Below are 6,556 nucleotides of genomic sequence, written 5' to 3' on the forward strand. Positions count from 1 at the left end.
AACTTAAATATTAAATTTCCTACTTTATGTCCATCATCTTTACTTTTTATGCCTATAAAATGCCATGTAATTGCAATGGAAAAATACACCAAAGTGAAAGAAGAAAACATTTCTCCCTTCTTTCTATCTCTTCTTATTTACATTTTACTGCATTACTTTTATTTTATTACACGTTATCAGCACGAAGCTCTAATTTTATTCTTAACTTCCGCTAAGTTGAGCCATATTTTATTAAGGTATGTATCATTATAATCATCTTATTTATGGCAGTACATATCATATGCCCACTGTTTGCAGATTAATGTGCGCTTGGGCATCTTAAATAGTTTAAGTACATTTTGAAGAACTATGAGAAATGAATTGACAAACAATAATTTTTTAATTACTTTATATTTATTGGAACATATAAATAATGTTAGTCACGTTCAATTCTACTAACACATATATATCAATAATATAAAGTGAAATGAAACAAGTATGTAATTTCTACTTTATGGCAAGAATAAAATGAAATAGTAGATTGTTAACATGATATAGCTCTATTTTCATTTCTTTTACCTTAATCGTTTTGTTTTCATTAATTGTTTATTATTATAATTATTTCTCTAACTTATTCATCTTTTATGATAGTTTTTACTATGTCAAATTTATCAAAACTTGAATTTGTGGCACTTGACATCACCGGAAGGAACTATTTATCATGGGTTCTTGATGCTGAAATTCACCTTGACGCTAAAGGTCTTGGAAATACTATTATACAAGGAAATGAAGCATCAAATCAGGATAAAGCGAAGGCCATGATTTTCCTTCGTCATCATCTACATGAAGGGTTAAAAACTGAATATTTAACCGCAAAAAATCCACTTGAATTATGGATTAATTTGAAGGATCGATATGACCACCTAAAACTTACGGTATTACCGAAAGCTCGGTATGAGTGGGTACATTTAAGGTTGCAAGACTTTAAAACCGTAAGTGAGTATAATTCTGCTATCTTTAAAGTAAGTTCTCTATTAAAATTATGTGGAGACACTATCACAGATGAGGACTTATTGGAAAAAACATTTTCTACTTTTCACGCTTCAAATGTGGTGCTACAACAACAATACCGTGAAAAAGGTTTTAAGAAATATTCTGAGTTAATCACATGCCTACTTGTGGCTGAGCAGAATAATACTCTATTAATGAAAAATCATGAAGCTCGTCCCACCGGGTCAGCTCCATTTCCGGAAGTGAATATTGTAGCAACATATGATAAGTTTGAAAGAAAACAAAATAATTATCATGGTCGTAAACGTGGACGTGGCAGGGGGCGAAACAATTATCGTCATTATGGTGGAGATAAATTGGAGAACAATAAGGGTTCTCAAATTAATCATTCAAAAGGTAAAGCTAGTATGTGTCACCGATGTGGTATGAGAGATCATTGGGCACGTATTTGTCGTACGCTAGAACATTTTGTCAAACTTTATCAAGCCTCCCTCAAGAAAAAAGAAAATAATGTGGAGACACACTTGACCTTTCAAAATAATGATGATGAAGCAGGTTCCTCAAATAAATATGATTCTAAGGCACATCTTGCATATAAAGATGATGATTTTGAAGGCCTACCAAATATTACTCATTTAGAAGTTGGAGACTTCTTTGAGGATATTGACTGAAGAACTAATCATCTTAGTGGGGAATGAAGCTATAAAAGTTGTTATTTTTATGTTTGCAACTAGTTTATTTTTCTTGAGTGTATTTTCCTAATGCATCATGTGTTGCTAGTTTCTACATTCCTAATGTATTTCTTAATGTTTTTTTTCCGCTTGTCTTTCATATTTCTTATGATGTATTATTTGTGTTTTTTTATGAAGAATATGAAAATTCCTCAGTCTTCAGTTGGACTCAAGATTAATAAAGATGATATATGTCTTCTGGATAGTGCTACAACACACACTATTTTAAAAGATAAGAGATATTTCTCTTATTTGGTAATGAAAGAAGCGAATGTTAATACAATATCCGATAGTACAAGATTAATTGAAGGTTCTGGAAGAGCCAATTTATTACTACCAGGAGGAACAAATTTGGCTATTGATGAAGCACTATATTGTAGTAAATCTCAAAGAAACTTATTAAGTTTCAAAGATATTCGCCAAAATGGCTATCATATTGAGACTACAAATGATGAAAAGATTGAATATCTTTATATTACTACAATAATATCCGGTAAGAAATATGTGCTTGAAATGTTATCTGCTCTTTCCTCCGGCTTATACTACACAAGTATTAGCAGGATTGAAACACATGCCATAGTAAACGAGAAGTTTACTAATCAAGATAATTTTATTATTTGGCATGACCGGTTAGGTCATCCTGGTTCTAATATGATGCGTAAAATAATTGAGAATTCACATGAACATGCAATGAAGAATCAGAAGATTCTTCAATTTAAGCAATTCTCTTGTGTTGCATGTTCTCAAGGAAAATTAATTATTAGACCATCAACTATTAAAGTTAGGATGGAATCCCCTGCATTTCTGGAACGTATTGTCACACCTCCTTTTTCCGCACCCGCGTGGGGACAAGGGAGTTTTTTTCAAATTAAAGGACAATCGAAACGAGATTTGTTTATTTATTTCAGAGTCTTCCGCACCCACGTGGGTACAATGGAGTTTTTCCAATTAAAGAACAATCGAAACGGGATTGGTTTATTTATTTCAGAGTCGCCACTTGGGAGATTTAGGGTGTACCAAGTCACCAATTTTAATCCCGAATCGAGGAAAAGAATGACTCCATATTACAGTCTGTGCACCAGAAATCCGGATAAGGAATTTTGTTAACCCGGGAGAAGGTGTTAGGCATTCCCGAGTTCCGTGGTTCTAGCACGGTCGCTCAACTGTTATATTCGGCTTGATTATCTGATTTTATACAAATATGAACTTATGTGCAAATTTTATCTTTTAACCGCTTTTATCATGTACTGTTATTTTTATCAAGAATTGCAACATCATGGAAAACGTACCTCGAACCACGTTACGATCAATGTACCCGTGGTTAGAGCTACGTTTCAACTCTGTTGAGATTGGGATTTGAGTCACATAAATGTGCACCCGAGTTTAGGAAGATAAATTATTAAAGGCGTGCCTAAGGCAACTAATGTATTGTTATTTTGGGGAAAGCCGTAAAATTCGCTAAACGGCCTGTCCCGAATTCTAAGTGTTTTAATATATACATTTAGAGGGCCCCGCAGCTTGTGCATTTTGTTTGTCGAGGCTCGTCTCGTTCATCATTTTAAAAGAGAATTTGCAACGTCATGGAAGTGCATCTCAGACCACGTCACAATCAATGTACCCGTGATTAGAGACACATTTCGATTTCGTTGAGATTTGGATTTGGGTCACATAAATGTGCACCCGAGTTTAAGGAGATAACATTATTAAATACGCGCCTAAAGTGTCTAGCGTATCATTATTTTTGGGAAGGCCGTGGAATTTTACTAAACGGTCCATCTCGAAGTCTAAGCCATTTTAAAACAAATATTTACTGAGGGCCCCGCGATTTTTTTGTATTTTTGGCGAGGCTCATCTCATTTTTACTTTAAAAGATAAACCTACAGCAACTACATTTTTCTATTAAGTTTGTCTCTAAAAAAAACAAAAAGAAAATACCTCGATTAATTACATGCTGAAAAGGCGTAACTTATTAGTTATTGGTTTACGGCTGACACAAACGAGAAATTGCAGCAGAGTTTGTACAAAGAGGGATTGCTTTCGTTCTATATTCTATTATTCAAGAAAACTGAAACATGAGATTGACGCACAATAATATCGAAGCAGATTATTTTTAGGCGAAGAAATTAGACGTATTCGACCTTATTCATTGACGGGCATACGTATGAGGTTCAGTTAATTATTCCTTACATGCTTGACACTTAAAAACGAAACAACTGAAACTGACCCTATCTAACTTAAGTGGTGTCACACCTCCTTTTTCCGCGCCCGAGGGGCGCAGAGGGAGTTTTTTCCAATTAAAGGACAATCGAAACGGGATTGGTTTAATTATTTCAGAGTCGCCACTTGGGAGATTTAGGGTGTCCCAAGTCACCAATTTTAATCCCGAATCGAGGAAAAGAATGACTCTATATTACAGTCTGCGTACCAGAAATCTAGATAAGGAATTCTGTTAACCCGGGAGAAGGTGTTAGGCATTCCCGAGTTCCGTGGTTCTAGCACGGTCGCTCAACTGTTATATTTGGCTTGATTATCTGATTTTATACAAACGTGAACTTATGTGCCAATTTTATCTTTTTAACCGCTTTTATCATTCACTATTATTTTTATAGGACTTGCAACGTCGTGAAAACATGTCTCGAACCACGTTACATCAATGCACCCGTGGTTATTGACATATCTCGACTCGGTTGAGATTTGGATTTGGGTCACATAAATGTGCACCCGAATTAAGAAAAATAAATTATTAAGACGCGCCTAAAGCGACTAGCGTATTTATTTTGGGTAAGACCGTGGAATTTTACTAAACGGTCCATCCCGAAGTCCAAATAATTTTTAAAGCAAATATTTACTGAGGGCCCCGCGATTTGTATTTTTATTTGGCGAGGCTCATCTCATTCTATTTTTTTTAATGAATTTGCAACGTCATGGACACGCATCTCGAACCACGTCACAATCAATGTACCCGTGATTAGAAACACATTTCGATTCCGTTGGGATTTGGATTTGGGTCACATCAATGTGCACCCGAGTTTACGAAGGTAAGATTTATTAAGGCGCGTCCTAAAGAGTCTAGCGTATTGTTATTTTAGGAGGGTTGTGAGATTTGCTAATCAACCCGTCCTGGAAGCTAAATGCTTTACTAATATACATTTAACAAGGGCCCCGCATCTGCGTTTTGTTTATTTTTTATCGAGGCTCGTCTCGTTGTTATTTTTTAAGGATGTCCTATAGCAACTACGTTTCTTGTCGTGTTTGTCTCTATCTATTGAAAGCGGTAAATAGCCTTAATTGATTATAAAACCGGATTTAAAATGCTTTTACAGAATAATAAAACGTGACTGCACTTATGGACAACTAGTCACAAATTATGGGCCCAAACTAGCTCATGCGAGATGGCCAGACTTGGGCCCTGCCTTTCCGATACAGGCCTAGCTGATTCTTTCGATTTGGGCTCGGCCTTCCTGAGGTTGAGGCCTAGAACTGATTCTTTGTTCTTTATCAATTTATATGTGACAAACTAGCGAAAGGGGAAAGAACTTTAACTCATGTGGATAGTTTTCCTATTTTTGGCCTACATTACAGCATATATGGCAAAGTAAACTAAACCTGAGATGCAAACTAATTTATTGAGAATACTTTTAACTAGCAGCATACGTATACAAACTGATATTCAATTACCATGCATTGACATCTACTAGGCGTGCAAGCTACTTCCAGCATCCAAACCAAAATAAAAATCATTCTACATTACATGATATTTAATGCAACAATCTACGTATAAAAGACATTCTTCAGGTTTTCTCATTTTTGTATTCATCCTCAATTTCCAATTACATCTGACAGTGTATTAGGTGTGTACCTGGTATAGAGAACAAAAGAAGAAAGGAATGATCAGCTGGGCAGTATGCAGTAAATACAGCAGCAGCAGATACACAGCAACATCACAGCAACAAACCAACAACCAAGATTGTTTTCCACAGTCCACGAACAACCAACAATGATTCCCAGAATAAATGAAACCAGCAAGTAGTCGAGTGCCAAACCAATAATTCCAGACGAAGAGTAATGAACACCAGAAGTAAAAGAAGTTCGATGCAGCAAATGACAACAGTTCAGCAACCAACAAACAGCTCAGTCAGTGCAGCTGACAGAACTTGGCCAAGGCAGCTTGACCAATATGAATTCTTATTCAACTTTCAGATGGTGTTTGGTTATAATCTATTTGGAAACTAACTTATGTTTTTCAGCTTTCTTTAAACTCAGTAAACCTTCTTTCAGACTAAAAGTTTCAGCTTTTAGACTAAAAATTCCCACCTTTTGTTTTCTCTTTTTCTGAAGACTAAAAGTCCAGCCCTTTTTCAGTTCTCAAATGGCCTATTTATAAGCCAAAGTGACCAAGTGCAGCTAAGCTGCCCCCATGCTGCAACTTGCAGCGTGCCCCTACCCTGTTAAACCCATGCTTGAGCATCTCTTGATGCCAGCCCCTCTTGTTCCCCACGCCTGGTTTATTCTTTAATCAAGGATTATGGGCTTATTTTAGTATTCCTTTTAAACCCATACTCTTGTATCTTGTCCCCCCATTGGCATTAGTTTAATCCTAATTTAGTACCCCATTTGTCAGCTCACTTAAACTAATTACTTCTGTTCTTTTTAACACCCCAGAATACCCCTGTCAACCTTGATTATTACTGCCCCTGCCTATTGCAGCATCAGGGCATTTTTTGAACTGATGAAAGTTCGAACTCAAGACTGCCTGGGCTGAACCTTTTCAGTCAGTTTTATAGTGCAAACAAACCATTTCAAACAATACTGGGGCATACAGTCAGTGACAAAGC

This window comes from Nicotiana tabacum, chromosome 8 (assembly GCF_000715075.1).
Source record: "Nicotiana tabacum cultivar K326 chromosome 8, ASM71507v2, whole genome shotgun sequence".
Lineage (NCBI taxonomy): Eukaryota > Viridiplantae > Streptophyta > Magnoliopsida > Solanales > Solanaceae > Nicotiana > Nicotiana tabacum.